Genomic DNA, 10,958 nt, shown 5'->3' on the forward strand with positions numbered 1-10,958 from the left:
TCAGGTCTCAGAAACTCACCCGAGAGAAAATGGCGGATCCCGCCCGGGTCTCTGGCCTAAGGCGCCTCAGGGCTGGCCGTTCCAGCCTCAGAACCTCACCCGAGAGAAAATGGTGGATGCCACCTGGGTCTCTGGCCTAAGGCGCTCTCTGGAGGCAGGCCCTCCACTTGCAGGGAAGGGGCAGAGGAGGACGCTGAACCTCCCCTGTCACTCAGAAGCTGAGAGGATTGTGTCCCTGCCGCCCTGCGGCTCCCCTGAGAGTCGCGGGGCTGTGGCTCCAGGCTGGCTGCTCAGGTCTCAGAAACTCACCCGAGAGAAAATGGCGAATCCCGCCCGGGTCTCTGGCCTAAGGCGCCTCGCAGTTAGATCTTCATGTGGGTCTACTAACGATTGGAGTGGGGGCTTCCTCTGATTCTATTGCCTGCCTTTGGATCCCTTTACCCAAGCTGCCTTGTCTGGCCTCAGTGGGAGAGGACAGGCATAGTCCTGCTGTGAGTATTCCTATAGGGTAGGTAGAATCTGGTCAAAAGCTAACAAAATTAATTTCAGTATAATGTCCAAAGGATTTCATCCTACCTTGCATACAGAGAGCATGGATAGAGATCTTCTGAGTCAAAGTGCAGATGGGATGATATCCCGATGGCTTTCATAACATCCCTATGGTACCATGAACTCAAATATGTCAAATCTCCTGAGCTATAGAGGTTATGAAATAATGGGTGTGTTCTGTGTTTCATTGCTTCTGTTAGACAAAGGAGAAACATGTCCCACAATACCTAGTCCTTGAGAATTATAAGAAATCTGAGTAATATCAGTAATATTAACTTGTCAACAGAACATCTCAATGTTTGACTGCAATAGCCAGTTCCATTATCTGTCTTAATCTGATTTGGAAAACTCAGTATAAAAAAGCAAAGTAGGCGATGACTAATTTCATTTTTAGTTGCTTCTCCTGTTAAAGCAGTTGCAACTAGAAAGCCTGAGAAGACATCAACAGTCACATGGACATTTTTTAGTTTTTCAAAATCAGAAATATGAGTAACATTCATTTATCATAATTGATTAAGTATGAGTCCTCGGGATTAACACCATTATGTGGTACAGGAAGAAATTGAGGATACCGAGTACAAGTCTTTACAATTTGATGTGTACCAAACTATTGTCTCAGGCTATTATTATTTTGATGATGTAAGGAATGAGATTGTTTGGCTAATTGTTCCTGTGTAAAGCCTATAACCTGCCTGGTATGCAAACCTGCTGTGGCATTGCCCTCACTAAGGGGTCTGGGCAATCCAGTGTGAGCTCTTAAATGTCCTATAAAGTAAGGAACAGTACAGTTTCTTAAATTGAGTTGTATTTGCATACATGGTTGCAAAATTTGAGAATTAGCATTGTGGAACAGGCCCATGGAACTTTAAAACAATATTTTCATAAAATATAAAAGGGGAAATTATATCCCTGCACACCACAAAATTATTTAAATCATGCTCTTTTTATTTTAAAATTATAAAATTGGGATGCCAAGAAACTCTTTGAGCATGTATGGTACACTACAACTAGGCATACTTATGCCTAGGTGAAATGGAAAGACCTACTTACTGGCATATGGCATGATCCCACTCAGGTATTAATTTAGGGAAGAGAGCCTGCTTGTGTTTTTTCTGCAGGATGCTAAAGGAGCATGCTAACTGCCAGAGTGATTGGTGAGACATGCTGATGCTGGGACAAAGAATGATGCTGACTGTGAGCTTGCATAGTTCCCTAACAATGATGATAGGGAAACTGTATTATCCCTATGTCCCTGATCTGCCCCTTTACATCCGATAGTATGGGAAGTCCCAGAAGTTGTGGTAATGGTAAACAACACTAAGTTGATAGATATGCCTACTGGAGGAATTTTCACTATCAGTAGAGAAATTAATTACCAAGGACCGGAAACTGGTGTCTCATCTGCTTTTCAAAGTGGAACAGTGCTGGCTGTTTGAGAGTATCTCCTACTACATTGCAGGCAAAAGATCTTGACTCATGCAAAGATGGTTTAAATGGCATTTGAGTAACTTTACCCACTGGCTTAGAGGCTGAGGGATACCAGGTACCACCACAGCATTTTCCAAATTGTGGGATGAGGGAATGCCCAAATATCACAATTCCCTGGAAAAGATGTGTAGGGAATAAGCCTTTGCTTTATCAGCCTCATGGGACTGACCTCAAGATTTTGGACTGGTCAAAATAAAGGGGAGTGGCTAGTGTGAATAATTATGCTACTAGTTCTCTGTTGCTATCCCCACCCCTCCAGCTTACTCTGATGGACTCTGGCTAATCACACTGGTTATTAGCAAGGATACTATGGACGTTGGGTTCTGTCTTAGGTGATATGAGTACTCAGCCTGAAAGATCAAGTCCAGCTTGAATGAAAGGGCCTATTGTGACATGTGTTCGCAGGCTTTATGTCCTATTAGTAGGAAATATTAGCATTATTCTACCTTCTGAAAATAATGCTTTTGATGTCTTGTGTTGGCTATAATTTGACTAGTTGGTTTTAAAAGCCTATTCTAAGCATTCTGTAATGAATTTTACAACCTATTTTTGTGATGGTTCCTATAAATATTACTGAAGATTGGTTTGATGGCAAAGGTTTATAGGTAATTAAAGAGTTAACAAGGGCATTAGCCAGGCCTAATCATATGATTGTTTAAATAATAGCAGGTACTGTAGCTTTGATTACTAGCCACTGCTACTACAGCTGCTATTGCCCTATCCCAAAGTGTTCAGTATTTTGTATATAATTTATCCAGAAAAGTTTCCATGGCATTGCATACTCAGAAAGATGTAGATAATATGATACAACAGAAATTAGATGCCTTACTTGAGGTGGATAATTTCTTGGGGGAAGAAACATGGAGCTTAAAAATGCAAACTAAATTTAGATGTCATGCTAATTATCAATTTTAATGATACTATGTATAGTTGGGAGAGCATGCAGTCCCACTTGCAAGGTATTTGGAATCATGCAAATTTATCTTTGGGCTTATTAAAATTATGCCAAGAAGTTATTAATTTTGAAAAGGCAAAGCCTCTACATTTTGATGCAGCTCAAGCAGCTCGTCATCTCCTAGGACAGTTGCAGGGTTGGTTTTCTTCTTGGCCTGAAGCACTACAATACAGTGTCACTGTTGTCACACTTGGTATAGTATTGCTCCTCTGTTTACTATTGCCATGTGTCCTTTGGTACATGTTGTTACATTTTTACATCTGAAGAGTCAGATACATGGCTTCCATCTAAAAACATTCTCCTCGCCAGTGTGACTGAATATGACCAATGAAGGGAAAGAATGTTCTTGAGCTGCTATCAATCTAAGACAGAACATACATCAGTGCTATGTATGCTCCCATGATGGGTAAGAAGGAGCAATATAGACCCCAACCTAAGACAGATATATTCAGATGGAGCATGCTTTTATGAATAAAATAAAAAAGGGAGAACTGTGGAGAGCCAGAGTACTGCCATGAGAGCAGTTTGTATAGCCAAGGCCATGAGAGCAGTCCGTGTAGCCAAGGTCAGAGAATGGTGTGTACAGCCAAGAGGAACTCTTATCTATGTTTATTCTGTAGAGGAACTTTCTCAAGAAGAACTTTGTTTGCCGAAGTGCCTATAAGCTGGAGCTGCAGAAATAAACTTTGAGTCTTGACCAGGAAAAAAAAAAAAAAAAAAAAGAATAGAAACATGTCACCAACTTCTATCCAAACTACTCACATATCATTTATAAATCACTTTGTCTGCATGTGCTCAAATAATCCCAATTCAATTGTCTATGACAAATATGCTCTTCATTCCAAAAATCCAGTACACTAACAGGTATTTGGGGGGTGGGGGGTTGTCTTGCTTTGATTTTGGTTTTTAGCTTTTTGTGTTTGTTTATTTGTTTTTAGACCCAACAAAGAAAGAAAACTTCAGATCAGTTTCATGTATGAATATCAATGCAAAAATACTCAATAAAATCCTCACAAACCAAATCCAAGAACACATCAACACCATCATTCACCACAATCAAGTAGGCTTCATCCCAGGGATGCAGGGATAGTTCAATATACAGAAATCCATCAATGTAATCCCCTATATAAGCAAACTCAAAGAAAATAACTACATGATCATCTCATTCGATGCTGGAAAAGCCTTTGAAAAAAATACAGCATTCCCTCATGTGAAAAGTCTTAGAAAGATCACAAATTCAAGGTCCATACCTAAACATAATAATAGCAATATACAGCAAACCAGTAGCCAACATCAAAGTAAATGAAGAGAAACTTGAAGCAATCCCACTAAAATCAAGGACTAGACAAGTACTAGCCAAAGGAATTAGATAATAAAAAGAGGTCTAAGGGATACAAATTGGAAAGGAAGAAGTCAAATTATCACTATTTGCAGATGATATGATAGTATACCTAAGTGACCCAAAATTCAACCACAGAACTCCTACAGTTGATAAACAACTTCAGCAACATGGCTGGATATAAAATTAATTCAATCCTCTAATCCTCAAATTCAAAGGATAAATGGACTGAGAAAGGAATTAGGGAAGTGACATCCTTTGCAATAGTCACAATAACATAAAATATCTTGGTGTAACCCTAACCAAGATAGTGAAAGATCTGTATGACAAGAACTTCAAGTCTCTGAAGAAAGAAATTGAAGAAGACCCCAGAAGATAAAAAGATCTTGATGTTCATGGATTGGCAGAGGATAAACATAGTAAAAATGGCTAAGTTGCCGAAAGCAATCTACAGATTCAATGCAATCCCCATCAAAATTCCAACTCAATTCTTCACAGAGCTAGAAAGAGCAATTCTCAAATTCATCTGGAATAACAATAAAAAAAAAAAACAGGATAGTGAAAACTATTCTCAACAATAAGAAGACGTCTGGTGGAATCACCATCCCTGACCTCAAGCTATACTACACAGCAATACTGATAAAAACTGCATGGTATTAGTACAGAGGCAGACAGGTAGATCAATGGAATAGAAATGAAGACCCAAAATTAAACCCACACACCCATAGTCATTTGATCTTTGACAAAGAATCCAAAACTATCCAGTGGAGAAAAGACAACAATTTAATAAATGATGCTGGTTCAAGTGGCTGTCAGCATGTTGAAGAATGCAAATTGATCCATTCTTTTCTCCTTGTACAAAGCTCAAGTCCAAGTCAGTCAAGGACTTTCACATAAAACCGGATGCACTGAATCTAATAGAAGAGAAAGTGGAATAGAGCCTTGAACATATTGGCATAGGGAAAATTTACTGAACAGAACACCAATGGCTCAAGCTCTAAGATCAACTATAGACAAATCGAAAAGCTTCTGAAAGGCAAAGGATACTGTCAATAGGACAAAACAGCAACCCACAGCTTAGGAAAAGAGCTTTGCCAACCCTACATCTAGAAGAAGGCTAATATCCAGTATATACAAAAAAAAACTTAAGGAGTTAGATTCCATAGAAACAAATTACCCTATTAAAAATGAGATACAGATCTAAGCAAAGAATTCTCAACTGAGACTCTCAAATGGCCAAGGAGCACCTAAAGAAATGTAAATCAAAACAAGATTGCAAATCATAACAACCCTGAGATTCCACCTCACACCAATCAGAATAACTAAGATCAAAAACTCAGGTTACAGTAGATGCTGGCAAGGATGTAAAGAAAGAGGAACACTCCTCCAATGTTGGTAGGATTGCACACTGGTACAACCACTCTGAAAATCAGTCTAGTGGTTCCTTAAAAAACTGGAAATAGCTCTACCTGAGGACCCAGCTATACCACTGTATATATACCCAAAATATTCTCCAACATATAACAAGGAAACCATGACAGTTTAATCTTACACTTTAAGCAGCTATGAGGCTCAAACAACGTTTTGTCATTGTTGGTAAGGATTCACCAGTGACAGTGTGATTGTACCAGTCTTATTCTTTACAGACAGGAGTAAATGCTCCAAACCTTCAAGAGAATTTTTGTGACAAAAAATATCTATTTTGCTTATAAAAGAATAGAGAGCTGGGCAGTGGTGGCACACGCCTTTAATCCCAGCACTTGGGAGACAGAGGCAGGCGGATTTCTGAGTTTGAGGCCAGCCTGGTCTACAGAGTGAGTTCCAGGACAGCCATGGCTATACAGAGAAACCCTGTCTCAAAAAACCACACACACACACACACACACAAAGAATAGAGAATGTGGCTAGATGATATTAGTGGTTCAGCATGGAACACAAATTGGACTTTTGTGATCAGGAAACCAAGACTTCTTGATTTAGATATCCTAATTTCTTCCTAAATCCCAGATATCTTCAGCATCTCTTGCCCCAAAACACATATCTAAGCAAAGGCCCCAGATGAAGCATAGCTCTTCCTTGCCCCACCCTACAACTGAAAGCCAAAGTTTACTATGAAATGTCATTTAGGTAACTGATGAGAGCATTTGTACATTTTATGGATCAGGACAAAGAGAAACACTTCTTATAAAACAACATTATTTATCCCATGAAGGCCATGTGCTACATGGTACCAACTAACAGAGAGCCCTGGACTCCTAACTGTTTCTTGTAGAGAAAGGCATCATCTTGGATGACATCATTTTCACAGTTCACCAGTAATGTCTCAGGAAGCTGAACAATTATCTTGTCATCTGTTACACAAGGTGAAATTTCTCTCCAAACATGTTTTGTTTCTAAATAGTGGCTTGTTGGTTGAAAGGTCCATGAAATTCAGGCTGTGGATCTTGGCTTTCATCATAGCTGAACCATTTCCTTTCATCCTTCCACTTGTCCAGAGGTATAACTGCACCTGTTAGCATGGCATGTCTTCAGGAGAGGACAATGGCCAGGTATTTACAAGTACACATAAACACTATGTCTCCAGTAATGAATAGCATATTTTTGCTTTGCTGATATAACAGTAACTGAAAATTGGTGAAATTCACAACTAGGTAAATAAGGACTTGATCCTGGACCCAAAGTAAACTTAGGATGCTGGTTAAGACCTAGGTGTCAGTGACCACAGCCTAAACTCCAATACTCTCTCCACAGAGCACCACCCAAGAGGGATCTACCCAAACATTTCCAGGTTCTTCAGGAAGCAGATGGAAGCATTAAGGAAATCTTTAAAAAGGACAGGATGATGGAAGACAATAATGTACAATACCTGAAATGGAAAGAGCAAACACAGCATGTGTCTTTGCAAAGAGGTCACTAGATGTTATTTCAATCATCATTCTCTATATTCAAAAAAGGGCCAAATCAAATATTGAGGAAAGTACACAATATTTGTGGCCACTTGCCTCTAAAACAACTCTAGCTCTTCAAGCTGTAGCTACAGCCAAAAGTGTTTCAAATAAATTGTCCTTGCAATATGAGACCTACCTAGGAGAGAGACTCTAGCCTGTCTATAGGAACACTATAATGCTTGTCATATACATAGTTCTATATGAAGGTCTGCTGATGCACAATCTCTTTGGGATTAGATCAACAAACTATTGTGTTCACTTTGACAGATGTCTGGGAGGCATCTTCCTATGTTGATTGCCCTCTAGTGCCACAGGCCGGCCAGTCTGGGCCTCCCTCAACCTGCAGAGAAACAGGGTCCTAGTCAGGTCAACAAGGTGTCTGCGAGAATGACAAACAGAGTCGACACAAAGAGGTGCTGAGTCAGAGTGTGTTTATTTCTCAAAAATGGCATCAGATTTTTACAGTCATTACAAAAGAGAAATGAAAAATCTGGCAGCTCAGCAGTCGAGGTACATCTGAGGCCACCTGAAACACACAGGGTCTAAAGCAGCCACCTCTTCTGGACAGGAACTGCAAACCCTCCCCACTGCCCCCGGGCCCAAGCACTCTGGGCCTGGGGGGCTGCGATGGCATGAGGCTCAAAGCTCGAATGCCCTGTCTCAAATCTGAATGTATAAGTAAGTCTGTGCACAAAGTGAAAAACAGGCTTATATAGTACACAAAAATCATGGCGAATGACAAAAGTCACATAGGCAGGTGAGGGTCACATCAAGCTCATTAAGATCAAGCATCCAGGTGCAAAACGGAAGAGCAGTGGTGCCCTTCCTTCTGGGGCTATCTTGGCAGTCCCACGCTAATTCTCTGGGTCTGTTGGAGGCAAGCACCAGCAAGTCCCAATGTAGCAGTTCCTGAGAATTCCCTTAAGTGAGGGAAGCCCTTCAATTACTGTCTGGTATGTAAAGCAATTCTGTCTTCTGAGGGACTGCCCCGAGAATTCTAACTATGTTTACACTTAGCAATAGTGCCTGACCTCTATTCCTAATTCTGAGGACACCCTGTCTGATAAGGCAGCTTCCTTGTGAGAAATTCCAAGCTAACGACAGCTTGGTAATAAATTAGGATCTATTGGAACACTGTGCTAGCCAGAGAACAATGTTTAATCTTAAGTTTTAGCTATTTACAAATCATTTCTTGGGGTACCTTTATGCCTGAATAAGGAGGCAGGTTGACGATTGGAAAGGCTACTCTGCAACACAACCGAGTTAGGAGATGCCAACGACTGACTGAGCACCCAGGAGGCACAAACTCTCTTTAAAGTCATAACACCTCTGGTCCATGATCAAGTTTTCAAGCCTGATACTGCAGACTTTACTGGAGTAGACGAGTGGGCGTGGCACTCTAGGTTTGCAAAATTAGATCTAATAAACAGCCTCTCAGTATAGGTTGGTTTGGGCCTGCATTTGTAGACAAGACTGAACAGGTTACCAGAAAAAAAGTATTGGTGCCAGTGAAAATAGAGGTTGCAAAAGCACAGCAGAACTGAGCCTTGACAGCGATAGATCCAGAAAGGCTACTAAATGGTCAGACAAGGGTGATGACTGGGCCATGGAAGAATCAAGAAGTCTTGAGAACAGTGGTAGCGCAGTCATAGGGTCTACCCAGTAGCCATGACAGGAACAAAAGTGAATCCTCAACAATAGCAATAAGGGGTAGCCGAAAAATAATTCTGACAACAATAGATTTTGAAAGCAGGCAGAAAATAAGGGAGACAAAAGTAGCACTGGTACATCGAAAGGAATAAAAACAGGAGAAGTAACAACTGTAGCTTTAAAAGACCAAAGGTGTTGGACACTCCATGTCAGGAACTGTGTATAAGCTACTGTGAAGGCCTGGGTATTTCTAAACCCATACACCTACACAAGAGGTGTACATATGAAAACACCCAAAGATCAAGGCTCATTTCTGTTATCTAAAGTCACCCAGTCCATTCAAAAATACATCATACTAAGTCACAAGTTGTCTCAGGCTACTTACCCCTCCAACAGCACCACTGAGTCTGTCTCATGGGGTATGAAGCAACCCAGGCCATAATAATTGTATGGAAGAAAGACCCACTGTTGAGTAGTTGGGACAAGAACCAAACATTTTGTACCACAGCCTCGGAGACAGCTGCCAACTTGGTGGACCCCAAGATAATAACATCTTCTCTCTGCAATTCAGTGAAGTTCAGTGGCTATGGCATATGAAGGTCAGGAAGAGAGATAGGTGACAATATTAGGAAGGTCATCCAGATGTACAAAAGAAGGTTTCATGTAGTAGTGACAAGCTATGAAGTGTATTTGTAAGGACTCTTCTGGTGGGAAGAGAACACTAAAACAAAAGGTGACAAGCAATGCCAGCATAGTAATTTGGGTCCAGCAATGAAGGGGATAAAATGAATAGACTTTTTTTCCACTTTTTGCCTTCTAAGTGAATGAAAGTGTTGTGAAAAGACAGAAATAGCCAGTGCTATAGCTGGGAAGCAAAAAACGCAACCAAATCCAGTGCCAAGATAACCCTGTGCTGATATAGATGCCCCAAATTAGACTCAGACCAACTTAGAAAAAAACTGCTATATAAACTATGGCCCACTGACTGAATCAAGTTCTAGTTTCTTTAAGAATCTCTAACTTTTACTGATTTATCCCCCTCTAGACAAGTCATCATAAGAACATGGGCAAGGTCCTATCTTTGCAGAGGTCCTTCCTCATTACCACACATGGAGCTCCTTATCCAGCCATCCAGACATTGCACCTCCTCCACAGAAGAAGATGATGATGCTCTGCCTGTATTTGCTTCCTTGGGCTTGAAGAGCCTCACAGAGACTACGCCGAAGTGCGTGCCAGTCACAAACACACTAGGATCCTTCTTTATCAGGATTAGACCTTGTAAAAACTGTAGAAACCTGGGCATGGCACAAATTCTTATTTTCCCTAGTATGTTCCCCTGTGGTGGGCCAAGGAAAAAAGTGAGGCCTGGAAGAGTATGAGATGGGTGTGCAGATGCTGAAGCCACTTAGCTTACTCAGATGCATTCCTCCACGTTCACCCATCTCATACATGTGCAAAAAGGTCATGAGGACATGTCTGTGAATTCTTTTCACATAGGAAATAGTATCCAAACTTTTCTTCCCTAAAGATCCTGATTGAATGATGGTGCTGCTATGATTGAAGTGCTGGCCTCCATCAAAACTCACATTCAAATTCCATTGCTACTGTCAGTGTTAACTGATGGGAAATGTTAGCAGAGATGATATGGTATCTTCATGTGTTAATTAAGTTTCTATGGGATGGCTGGGATAAGGGTCTTCATAACAGGCTCCTGAGGAGTGAGGACAGCTGGATTTTCTGTCTTATGAACACAGGCACACTTCCTTTTGTACTAACATGTGACATAAGATGGTTCATTTTTGCTATCACTGATAAATGGCTTCCCAAAATGCAAGAATGGGTACAGCCATTATCCCTTAGCTCCAACTAAAACAACCAGCTTTATGTGATCCCATCAAGCCTACAAAGGAAGTGAACAGAGACACCATGGAAGGGCCTCACAATGAAAGAGCCATATAACTAAGATAAATGATAAAATATTTTTTCATGTTATTAGACCTTGTTCATGAATATATATATATATATATAT

General features: G+C 40.6%; 1 pseudogene; it reads right to left on the reverse strand.

The window, feature by feature from the left end:
* Window positions 1–6,440: 6,440 nt before the first annotated feature.
* LOC116095803 lies at window positions 6,441–10,528 on the reverse strand (annotated as a pseudogene).
* Window positions 10,529–10,958: the final 430 nt, after the last annotated feature.

Source organism: Mastomys coucha, unplaced genomic scaffold (genome assembly GCF_008632895.1).
Source record: "Mastomys coucha isolate ucsf_1 unplaced genomic scaffold, UCSF_Mcou_1 pScaffold18, whole genome shotgun sequence".
NCBI lineage: Eukaryota > Metazoa > Chordata > Mammalia > Rodentia > Muridae > Mastomys > Mastomys coucha.